Below are 13,112 nucleotides of genomic sequence, written 5' to 3'. Positions count from 1 at the left end.
CTTTTACCTTTCAGCATCCAATATAATGTAGCTCTGCACTTTAAAGTACTTGATAGAAAAATATTTTGATAGTTTACTTTTTAAAAATGATCTCATTAAATATCGTTAATGTTCAACCTAGGATAATTAGTCTTGAGTCAGTCCTTATATGTGATCTAGATAGGTCTAGGTAAAGGAAGATTTCAGGTTAGCATTTTATTGTATTATAAACTTTGTGTCATGTCTTTCTGCTGCTGTTGAACAGTTCATTATTAAAAAAATAATAATCTGGTTATCTAAGAACTCATCTCTTTTCTTGTACTGGTGTTTGTGTAAGATAATAAAATGGAGGTTTTGGTAATAATTTTATACCCAATCCCTTCAATGCTTTGTAATTTCTAATAGTAATTTCAGTTGATGCTGTAAATCTAGTTTACAAGATATGATTTGAGAGTGTACAGTTAAAAGCTTTTAAGGCAGTGCCAGTATCTAGCTACAAATGTTATGACTGTTGCAAAATAAAGTTAAAAGAACAGTACCATTCCAAAACTTTGATTTAAACAAGCAAATATGCAAAATTCTAAGACTCTGTATAAGTGAGATGACATATGGAAGCTGTTTCCTTCCTTTTTTCAAATTTTCTTCAAATCTGTATGTTTCTAATATAAAAATCAAATGCTATAATATATAATATATAATTTCTCTGTTCCGTGTTGGCCCATCTTTTATTTACTATGCATTATAGCAGACAAATCATTGTTTATTTTCTCATTGAACTACCATCCATAACAATTATTTAAAACCAGCTAATAAACATTATGGTTTGTTAGAACTGCTACCGATTAAATCTTAAGTGTCTAAAATGTACAAATATAAACAGAATGTAATTAGAGCTATTTAAAGAACCCATTTTTAACTTAGATTAACCATACTTTCCATTTGCCAAGGATAAACACTCATAAATGAAACCCATTGCTGAACAAGAAGCAATTACTTCAGTTTAAAATATTAATACATGCTGCCTTTTAAAAAGCTGAAGAAAATCATTTATGTACTGTACAATACAACCTCAATTCATACTGAGAATGAAAATGGGATGGCATTCTGAATTCTAAGCAAGCTGCAATCATCTTTGAGGAACAGTTTGTTCTTATCCATTTGTAAGTCCATTAAACTATTTTCTCCAATTAGCATTGCTCTCAAAAGCATTTTAAAAATATATACTTTTCTTTTGTACTTTTAATCTAATTAAAAAAAACAAGTTTGCTGACTAGCTCTTTTGCCACATTCCTTAGTAATACCTAAGACATGCTAGCAATGCAAACTAATTGCTGAAATATAGCATACTAAATCTAGACTAGATAAACTCTGCCTATCCCATATTGCATGTCTAGAAATGTACATATACATACATATATGCACTAGGGACAGCAGGTATACATTAATTATAATAGCTACCTGATTATGAGACACTTAGTTCTAGAAATAGATAATTTCAGTAAAATTAATTCTATTTTGATGCTGTTTTTCTGTTGCTTTGAGTATTACTTGGTCCTTCCTAAGCATGGTGCCTACGCATTTTAAGGTATGAGTTTGAGCTAAAATCATACCAGGTCTTATTTCTCCACACTGATGAACTAAAAAACTATTGAGTGTTTTGCATTCTCTACAGCTGCAGCAAGACCCCGTCACCAGAAAGGGTAAAACTGTGGATCCAGCGGTGCTGTAGTCTTTTATTAGTACATGTTGTTGTGTCAAGGTTGGGGCCTTCCTTCAGCCTCAGGACAATAAATAGGATATTTTCAAAGTGGTAAGACTGAGATTATTGGTATTTTAAACTGTTATTTATTTATTTATTTATTTTTAAAATTTATTTATTCCTCCTTATATGTCACCATCTCAGACACTACAATCTACCTGGTTATGCAATTCTGAAGTAAACTCAAGTGTACAGAAAACAAGTATGAGAATTCCTACCTCATCATTTACAAAGCCATCATGTGCTGTTTTAATACTTTTGCCAATCCCCCATGCTATGAAAACAGAATTATAACTAGTATAAAGAGTTGAACAAATTGTTATTTTTCCATTTGCTTTGAAGTAAGCTTTGAGGTAATATTTTTATGTTTATATTTAGGTTTATGTTAAAGGCAATTAGCAATTGGGCAAAACAAATAATTAATTATGTGCAATTAGAGTGTAACTGTAGACAAATAGGAGCATATTACTGGTAGATTTTAACAATGTGATAAATTATGGCAATTATAGGCAAAGTAATAACGATTTTCAATCAAACAATATAAATGAGAATGTGTTCTGTACTCACAACAAAGTTCAATCTGTTAGTCTGTGTTTAAACTGGCTGCATTTTATGCACACACAAATCATTATTATGCCTCTTTTGCTGAAACATCCGTATTTTCAGCTCTACTTCATATTATATATTTTTTCATACCTATTAGCATTTCCCTCTGGATTTCAAAAGACTGTTCTCTGTTCAATCTTCCTGAGACATCTGAGGATATACAGTCCCTTGACCGACCGCCTCATGTCCCTGCAGGGTGTCTCTTGTGTATGACGGACTGCTGTACGACGGGCTGCCAGAAGGAACAGACAGCGGAAAGGAGCATTTCAGACTCCACCATTTAAACCCTCCTGCAGTAGGGTAAATCTCCTCTCATTAGTTATTTAAGCTACTATATGCCGAGCTCTACACTGTGCAATTTGAACCAATATTCCCTCCTCTGCACGCCTACCTTGGGGAGCAGCGTGGGGCAAAGTAATATAGTCACCCGAGCTGGATGTTTTTCCAAAACTTGTAGTGATCCTATCTATAAAAGCCCACCATGCCATTCTCCCCTTGCCCCTGTGGAAGACACCCAGCATTTAGGAGCAGGAGGGATACCCAAGGCCTGGACAGAAGGCTCAGGGCCGGGGCCCGCACTGCCTGCTTCTGGTGGCTGGGACTGCGCTCTGCCAGGACATGGCCGCGGCCTGCACAGGGCTCCTTGGCCCTGCCGCACCCACCTGCCCACTCCATGGGCTCCTCTGCCTGACCTGGCCCCACGGCAAGGCTGTGCCCATCTTGCACTCCCCAGGCCATGGAAAGGGCACGGGGCTCTGCTGCAGAGCCCCAGCGGCATTAAAAACACCTCAGTTTTCACTGAGCGCGCTAGTTGTGCTGCAGCCACCTAGGAACCATGTAACATGTTTTCTCTTGGTTGATCATGCGGAGTAAGCTAAAATAATATTTAAAATCAGTTCTAGTTGGTATTATAAGTGCCCAGCGATATATGCATGCATTAAAAATTAATATATATTGTTCCTAATTCAAAAGGGTCCTGTGTGTAATATGAATATGAGCATTCAATTTGATGACTTTATTATCAAAGTCAGTTTAAGAGTATGTAAAGGAAACATAAGGGTAATTACAGGGGTAGAATTTCTTTTCTTTTGATTTTAATTTCCTGCATTATAGAAAAGCATATATAAACCATACTTTAGATAATTCCTGGAATTTAAATATGTAGGATTGTAATAGTTCCTGTACCATTATGGCTACATGATACCTATGGAGTTAGAAAGCTGGGAATACATCATATTGTATTTTATGTTATAAATTAAATGCAAGACTTGAAAGTTAAATATGTCTACACACACCGCATGCACAGAACATACAGGGCATTCAGACTACAGTTGACATTCAGGCTGATTTTTTTCCATTAAGAAGATGGAGATTATAGAAATGTGCTCAAAAATATCCTACGTTGGTTTATATATATATAAATATTTATATATTCACAACTGGATGAATTTTGTGCTCATGAACATGATGAAATAAATCTCAGTAAATTATTTTTTTTCTGATCGTGCCAGTTAAGTATTTATTTTCTAGTCTCCAACAGGGAACTTCACAACTTGTTGACTTGAGTGAAGAGGGATATTGATGTTAGTCATGATGTTAGGCAGATGTTTGTACTTCCCATTTCCATGTAGGATCCACAGGTCCTTTAATGTATCTGCAGATTAGGGGAATTTCAGAGATTATATGACTTCAATTATTTATCAATTTATGCTGACTAAACAATAAAGAACTAGTATAATGTATTTAAAAGGTATTCTTTAACTTTTTATACAGTTCTACTTCTTAGAATATTTTGAAAAAGGTATGACTTTTGCAGCTGTACTCTAAATCAGTATGTAAGTGCTTTCTAAGATCTTTGAGGCATGAATGATTTTAACTGAGGTCTAACGTAATGCCTGCTAAATATCAGCCCTTAATTAAATTTGCTAAATATACACACACGTGAACAGAACTCACCTATCTGAATGTACTGAATACAGGTTCAGCTCTTTATATACCTGACATAAAAATCACTGTAATTCCCCGTTTATCAATTTCATTGGTGTTAAATCATAATTATATAACGCTGGGTAAAAAGGTCACTCTACTTTGGGATCAGTATTCTGAAGTTTCTGCTTCAACATTGTTCTCTTTCCTGTCTCAACACTTCTAAACCACCTTATGATTATTAGCTCACTGGGATGGTACCTTCTGATTTCTAAAAAAATTATTCTGTGTGCTTGTGTCCTTTGAGTGAAGTCCTGGTTTTGGTGAAGATTTTGGACACTGACTTCAGCAGAACACTGACCTTACATAGTCAAAATCTTCTCTGTCAAATGACGTGCATACACTGGTAGGGAATTCTACATTTTTAACTTTCTTGTTCCCTATCTGAATATTCTGAAATAGAATAAATATAACATTGTTTATCTTTCACCTCATTTCTTCCATGACCTGAGATTCACAAACTAGTATCTCTCTTTGCTGTCTGACCAATTTTTCCCCTTACCTTAGAACAATGTCTTACCTATGTCCCACTTAGTCATTAATCATTTTAGCTGCCCTTCAAATTGTTTAAACTTTACATTTCTAGTGTATTCCCAGATAACCTACTCTCACTTCCTCTCCTCTAAGAAATCAATCTTATAGAAAAATAGCGTACCTCTTGTTAGCTAAACCAACAGTCCATACTATGTCACTTGTATCTGGGACATCTAAACACTATCTTCTCTCAGCTTTTGTGTCTGCTGCCCATTGTCAGTGACATTTCACTGGTTTCTTTTCTGGCCTCATTCTCTCTCACCATTTCTTGGCGGCATGAGAGAGTTCCACTTTGTCTTCTTCATATCCAAGGTTTCATTCTCCGCTCTCCTTTTCTTTCCTGTAACTTTCTTTGTACTTTTTTTTTTTTTCCTGGTGAAATCTGCATACCTCAAGTTATTTGCAACATAGGCTACCTCAAATGCAAGATACTGAAAAAGCAAAAATATTAAATATATATATATATATTTGTATTGCCCACTTTGTATGTTAAATTTCAGTTTGATTTACTGGGAGATACCTAATTCTAATGTTCCACTCCAATAAATCATCTCTATGTATGTCCTTAAAAATATCTGAGTCAGCAAATTTACATTGTGCAGATTTCTATACATCAGTCTAAAGCAGAAAAATTTATTCATCTTTCACTTTAAAGCATAGCACAAATTGCATCTATCAGACTTCCTTTCGGAGCCCAGCCACAGACCGCCAGCTGTTTCACAGCCATCAGGCTTCCACAGCCTGAGAACAGGCTTTATGTTTCATCATTTCAGCCAGGAGGCACATCTTTTTTATATAACCTGGCAAATATCAGAAGAGGAAAGCTCAGCTACAACACTGGAGGTCAGCCAGAGAAAACAGAAAAAACACAGTGGGTGTTTATTTATGTTTACCTCTGCATGGGGATCAAGGCTGCCATCCACCCTACTTTTAATACATTTACTTCCACAAGGTACAATCCCCACTGACACAGGCTATTGTTTCCTGACAACATCTGTGAACTCTGCTGAGAAAGGACTAACATCTGAAAAGCTGGTTTTGTAAACCTAACAGTATTAAACAGAACAATTTTATTGGACAACTGGTTTTAAGAGACTTCTTTGTACTGCGGGAGATTCACCTTGCTTGGAATTGGAGAGACACAAAGGCTGTGATTAGCACTTGAGGACAATGCAGTGCTCCACCTCACAGAATAGAGATCCTCCACATCAGTTAGGGACCAATGTAAAAGGGCAAAGAGCAGCCATTCTCCTTCCCCTGTGCCAGAAAAACTGGCCGGAAGAAAAAGGTGTAAAGCAGGTCCAAACAGAGACAGCTGGATTCTGTGTATGGAGTGCAGCACCACTGACATATCAAAGCTGTGGGAGTTAAAAATCAAAGTGGTGTGTATGTATGGGTTCCTTACATTCTTTAAGTATACATTATTCTTGTTATTAACTTTCATGAAATTGTACCATTAATAATGCTGTGTTATTTTCCTCCTAGTTATCACTGCAGTCAATTGCAAATATTATTTTGCTCTAGCACTGTTATTTTACTATTTTAACTAGAATACAGCCTTGAAAGTGCAAGCACTATTCATAGATGCAGTGTTAAGATTATTAAAGCTAGTGATATGCAAACAGTAAAATATGAGAAAAATGTATTTGGGTTAATTTGTGAGCTTCTGTTCTGTAAACATAAACTTTGGAAGTCTCTTAAAAACCTCTTGTGTATTCTCAGAAACATCCTTAACTCACTATAAGCTGAACTGTCACTTTTATTATTCTGTGTATTAGACATTGCTTAAAATTAAAAACATTAATCAGAAAACTGCTGTCTTAACCAAAGAAAATATTGCCCAGTCTAAAATTCAAATATTAAATTATTTAACCTGTAATCTGTGAAGTTCACAGGATCTAGATACAGAGCACAGAACTCTTATGTCACTCCTATGTGTATACGTGACTTATACTGTAAATTGAGGAATACTAGATTAGAACTGATGCCAAATCTATGATGCACTCTGTTAAAAAGTATCTTCAGCATCTTTAGCAATGGTGAATGTTTCTGGCCAGAATCCAGAGGGTGTGGGATAAATCTAGGCAAGCGGGTACAGAAATCTGTTCACACACAAAGGACTTCAAGGCCAGGGGCTTCATTCGCATGTATAAATGATGCAAAACAATTTTTCCTTGAGAAGACAGAAAGTCCTTATGGGGACAAAGTTGGTTACAAGACAATTACAAGACTTAATAAAAATTGTTAATTAAGTAAGAACAATGGTATTTCCTTGGGATTAGTGCCTGGGTTCTGTGAATATCTGTGAGACAGATAACCAGATTCACACAACAGTCAGTGAAGCATACGTTCAGACATGAATATTCCTCACTGAATTTAAAAGGATGTCAGCAAACAAAGCCACACTTCTCTTGCCTTTCTAAAAGCCTGTCATTGTTTCTACTAAACCTAACACTGCTATAAATTGATGGCACTGATCGAAAAGATTCCTAATCTCTGTTTATTCATCTTCATGTAACTGACATGATTTGTGCAGAGTTATTTTCACTTCCTCACTTTCAGCATCAGATACTTAGGCACTGTCTCCTCTTGTCAGACATTTTCTGACAGCAACAGAAGTTTAGATTAACTATGTCCCTTCTAATATTTGACTTTTTTTTTCTTTTGTAAAAAGATGGTATATGTTTATGTGTGTATTTGTCTGTAGCTGTTAATTATTCAGTTATACAAAAAAGAAGTCCTATACATCTTGAAGACCTCCTGCCTTCCTGATGTGATCTACATATAGAGATTGTGAAATTAGCCAATAGCTACTCTTGTGGGAAAAGCTAGTTTTTATCCCAAAATAATTTAAAAGACATTATTTAGAAAATATGACTCAAATCTTCTTAAATATGCATTCTACTTGTTGAATAAATAAAGAGAACATATATAAGGATGAAATTTACATAAATTTCTACAGATTGTTTTGTACTTTTCTTTCTGTCTGTAAAATACAATACTGGTTGAAAAAGTCTTTATGGCACACAATGTAACAAAGAGCGTAAAGCCATGATCACTGAAAGATTATTGAAAGTTGGGAGACAGAAAAGCAAAAGGATCTTAAAAGGTTTGCATTATCTCCAGTTACAACTTACAATGTTCAACCACAAGTCATTAAATACTTCATGTTGCTGTCCAGACCCCTTCTATATAAATACCTTGATGGAAAGACTCCTATTTTGTAGGAAAGTTTTCTCTCCCTTTTTATAGCTTCTCTAGCAATGTTTTTTTCATCCATATTATGGTTAGTAATGAAAGCACCAAGACTACAGTTCTGATGTTTAATTTCTCCATAAAGAATACTACCGTATGACTTCAAAATTTAATCAGACCTGTTCCTCACAACCGCACTTTTTTCTAAGCCACCAGACATTATGTAGTATTATAGACCTTATGTAGTACATATAGTACATGTAGTTGTATATATAATATTGTAGGTCCTACATAATATACATATAATATTACTAATTATTAATAATTATATTATCAATACTATTAATCATATAATATAATTAATATAATACAATAAACTATTATATATAAGTCTAATCTACTGTCTTTTGGAAGCCAGCAAGAAATACATTTTTGTTTGAATGAGGTGCTTTATTAATCCAATCGCTTAAAGCCTTTGGTGCTTTGTAATTTATTATCTTAGTTGTTTTTGTAAGATAACGATATTACAGGTGATAAGATATATCAAGGAATATAATTCCTTTGTGATATTTCAAAACTGAAATGCTCCTTATGAACAGCTATTGGGTAAATGGGGAATAGAGTGGACACAGCAAATAAAGGTCCTTTACAATCGATTACACACAGGTTTCTCAAGCAGCACTGCTGTGAGTATATTCAACTTATAAAATATAATTCTTATGAACATGTGAATGATTCAACAATTGCAATCTTATTACATTTAAATTCTTACAGAGTGTATCAAGATAGGAGCTTGGAAAATTTGATCTCTTTGTGAATGGGCCAAAGACAGAAAGGGAGGGAGAGAAAAAACATGATTAGTATGTGAAAATACCAGACTTCTTCGCTAGTTTCAATGGACTATGCAAGCATTTACACCTCACTGATGCCAATATTGAACCACCTGCTCCATCCAGAAGGAGACCGTGGTCAGAAATTACTCTTTTCCTATGTCAGACACTGATAGTCGGAACATTCATGTAGAAAAATATCATCAGTCAAGAACTGAGAGCTCCAGATACAGCAAATGTATACTGTTCACAGTATTTATAATTTTCTGCAACTGTGATATTCCTAGTTTTGGTGCAGTGATCAGTGTTCAGCAAAGCTACACCTTCTCAAACTAACAGCCACCAGGGAGCACCTCCCACCACAAACTGAACACAGTTTTCACTGCAATCCCCATCTGAACTCCTAGCACAAGGTGGCTCACACCATCTGCATCTCCTGCTTTGGGACTCCTCAAATGACATGCACTCTAACTCTTACCAAACTGGTGGAGACTCGGAACTGTTGCTTTAGCGAGAAACCTGTGAGCTACTACAAATGCAATGCTGATTAAAGAGATCCTGGAAGTAGTGCTCTTCTGGACAGTCTTTCACAGACAGTCCTGATGAAGCACAGAAGTATACTGTCTGCACTTTCCTGGCTACTGTTTTGTTTGTTTGTTTTTGCCTGGCTCAGCTGGCAGATCTCAGAAGGGGTCTTATAACCCCTTAAGTTAGTTAAGTACTAGTTAAGTACTATTATTAAGTACTAAGTATTAGTTAAGTACTATAATAGTCAAGTAATATAATACTTAACTGTAACCTTATTTATGTCATTTCTCCCTCCACATTTCAATGAGGTCTACGCAAACAGAAAGAGACAGAGAGACTCAGTGATTAACAAATATTATCAAAATTTTGCCGTGGTTATGTAGTAGAAGTAGATTCAATTTCTAAGGCAATGTTCTTAAGCTGAACGTCATTCAATTACATATCTTAGAATCATAGAATCATAGAACGGCTTGGGTTGGAAGGGACCTAAAAGATCATCTAGTTCCAACCCCCCTGCCATAGGCAGGGATCGCGCCCATTAGATCAGGTTGCTCAGGGCCTACAAAGAGTGGCTTGAATTTCAGAAACTATCACAACAAAACTAGTCCTGTAGTTTGGAGAGAAGAACTACAGGTATGCTAAGAATAGAGTGGGACTCCTTAAAGTCCCAAATCCCAGGCTTGATCTTAGCCTTTAGTCATGTATAAAGATGGAAAATCCTGCTGAGTGTACTCATTAATAACTTCCATTTAAAGGCAATGTATGAATACCATGAGAATGTGGTTCAAAATAGGCACTGGGATCATAGTGCTTTAACAAAAAAATATATTAACAAGTTTACCACTAGGATGAGGCAAGGTATATGAATCACAAGTACAGAATGAGAGGATTATTTTATGATAAGAATAATATAATAGATGGTATAGAAGACTTGCTTTGTTTTGTGGGGTGTAAGCCCCTTTTGCTTACAGACAAACAAAACCTTTGGGGAAATATTAAACAGCTAATAAAATATTTTTTTGAAACTGTCTGGATTAAAAACAGTATTTTAAAGTATTTTAAAGTGAATGTAAGAAACAGAAACCTTAAAAATTATCTACGTCTTTATTTAGCTGTTATTTCTGGAACTCCGCTTTTACTAGACATTGTATTATTCTGTAAATTTAAACTGAGTTACTCTTATAACATGTATAGGCAAAACTGTTCGTAACATGTAATGAAACAAATGAATAGAGAAGACAAACAGTTTGTCTAATGTATATGTGTGCTTTATATAAGCATATGGTTATGTATATATGCTTATATACATGTTACCCTGCAGGGGAGAGGCAAGATGAGTAAAGCTACCATCCATTTGTGGCTGCAAATACTGGCATGTGTTATTGGAAACTAGAGGGGAAAAGCATTTCCACTCTTCTAGTTTCATGTCACTGATGTGAAGAAGATAACTTGGTAAAATGCTTTACCGTATTCCTGATAAAACCTACCATTTATAAAATATCAAATCCACTGCTGCAGGTCCAGATTAAAAAGACAACCTTAAAAGAAGAAGAAAAAATCTACTTCCAAACAGCCTTCCTCTTCATAAATACGATAAACTCTTGGCTATTTGCTCCCACTTCCTGACAGAAATTGGATAATGCCACTCTTCAAATAAGTTCTTATTTGTTTGTTACACCTTTTGATGGGTTTATCTCCTGCCATCCAATAATGGATAACTTTTCTGGTGAAATCAGTCACGTCAAGCCTGTAAACGAGAGCATGATTGCAGGGAGTCTAAGCAGCACAACCAGGAGACCCATGGTGTTAAAAGAGAGCTTTAGGAACTTCGCAAAATTGTCCCTCTAAGCCACAGTTGGAATGGATGGGATTGATTCTTGTTTTCCTTTTGATTTCTAAGAACTGTGTTTAGTCTTCAGGCAGTTTATTGCACTGTGAGTTTCCTATAGGTGAAAAAAAATTCAATTAACTGTCTATTATATGGTGTATAGTGTATACACTATAGTGTATAGTGCTATAGTGTAGTTGTGTCCCAACACAGTGTTTTATTTCAACTGAATTGATAATCTCAGCATACCTATAAATCCATGTAACAACACACTATAAAAAGAAAACAAACCTTTATTAAAAAGTTACTTTTAAACAGAAGAACAAATTAAAAATAAGGTGAGTATCCTGCATTAATGTATTCCTATATTAAAGTATGCTATATGTTTGTTCAAAGATCCCATTGAATACAAAGAGCATCTATCTGCAACCAAAGGCTCCAATTACGAGCATATCTCTCCTCTTATCTATGCTTGTTCTTTGCTGCACTTGAATTCAATTTACTTTAACTCAGTTAATTTAATTATACACCAGTGAACCTAGTGCCAAAAACTGGCCTCTATATTTTCTGTAAACTGAGTGGAAAAGTATCATAAACTGGAATTTCTTAAATACTTCTACAGAGAAGGAGCAAAAAATACAGGGATTATTCTCTTAGTCAGCTTGTAGATTCTGCTTAAAATCAGAAAAAGGGGGTGGATCAAGTTTTTTGAAGGAACTTCTGCCACTCATGGCCGCAACTGTCCTAGGAATCAGCAGGGCAATGAACTGCCACTGAGCAGGGAACTTCTTAGCAGCTGGAAGCTGGGAAGAGCTGTCTTTGTAAATCTCATTTGCAGTATTTTTGAGGGGTTTATCACATGCCAGTTAGTAATGTATACCTCTCTTGGTTATTTATCATCTGCCCGTTAACAGAAGACTTTGTCCTTGATAGACTGGAATGTGTTTGGGATTTTCATCTCAAAGTGAGGGCAGAGTTACGGCTGAGAGCCAGATTATAAACCTGAGCGAGAGGCAAGTATATCAGAGTGGTGTTTACATCTGTGGAGACAGGGAATGAATGACTGGATCGAAGAAGAGTTAACCTTTTGGCAATTTAAGGATGATTGAAAAATAAGGTAGAAAAATTGAGAATTTGATTTAGTTAAATGAATGCAAGAGTTTTTTAGCAGTAAAACTGAGCAGGGCAAATAATGAAAGGAGAAAAATGTACATTCTTTGGCTCCTGTGAAAGAAGGGTGAAGAATGAGACACTATGAGACACACTGAGACACTAACAAAAAGTAAGAGTGCAAAGGGGTGAGTCAAAAGGGTATTGTGTGAAACAGAAGACCTTGACAAAAAGTATCTGAGATTTTACTTTGCTTTTGCTGACACCATTATTATAATGTGGAGAAGAAAAAGAGAAAGAAACTGAAGAGAGAGGAAAAGGTACAGCTGGGTCAAAGTAATGTTAGAAGGCAACGGTACATTAAATTACTGGGACAAGTGGAGTCTTTACAGGGTAAAAGAGAGCATTTGATATACATGAAGTAGTCAAGGAGAGGTAGAGGAGAAAGTATTACGGCCACAAGGATATGTTGGTTTGATCTCCTCTTCGAAATAGTTGGCAGAGAGGGAAGTGAAAGGAACGAAAAGTAGTAAAGAGCCAAGAAGAATTCATAACATGGTATTTTGCTGTAAGGAAAATTCCACTAAAATATCCTACAGATGAACAAAATGGGATTTAAAAAAGTTGTATTCACTAACTTCTCTGATGAGAGGGTAACATGTTAGCCTGCACAGCTTCTCTCAAGCAATTCTATAAAATATTTCCAAATTTTCTTATTTATATTACACTTGCAAATAAACATAAAGAAAAAGAAAAA

The 13,112-nt window shown here is 35.5% G+C and overlaps 1 protein-coding gene across 15 annotated transcripts in view; it reads right to left on the bottom strand.

Annotated features, from left to right (window-relative positions):
- Positions 1-13,112, bottom strand: part of TENM3 (teneurin transmembrane protein 3) — a 1,343,587-nt gene that overhangs the window by 502,279 nt on the left and 828,196 nt on the right. Inside the window, exon 13 of one of the 15 annotated variants that reach the window (XM_066996182.1) lies at positions 2,435-2,576. The exons of the other annotated variants lie outside the window; for them this stretch is intronic. The gene's annotated coding sequence lies outside the window, so the exon portion shown is untranslated. The remainder of the gene's footprint in view (positions 1-2,434; positions 2,577-13,112) is intronic. 15 annotated transcript variants of the gene reach the window in all.

Source organism: Anser cygnoides, chromosome 4 (assembly GCF_040182565.1).
Source record: "Anser cygnoides isolate HZ-2024a breed goose chromosome 4, Taihu_goose_T2T_genome, whole genome shotgun sequence".
Taxonomy (NCBI): domain Eukaryota; kingdom Metazoa; phylum Chordata; class Aves; order Anseriformes; family Anatidae; genus Anser; species Anser cygnoides.
This window is presented reverse-complemented; position numbering and strand designations above follow the sequence as displayed.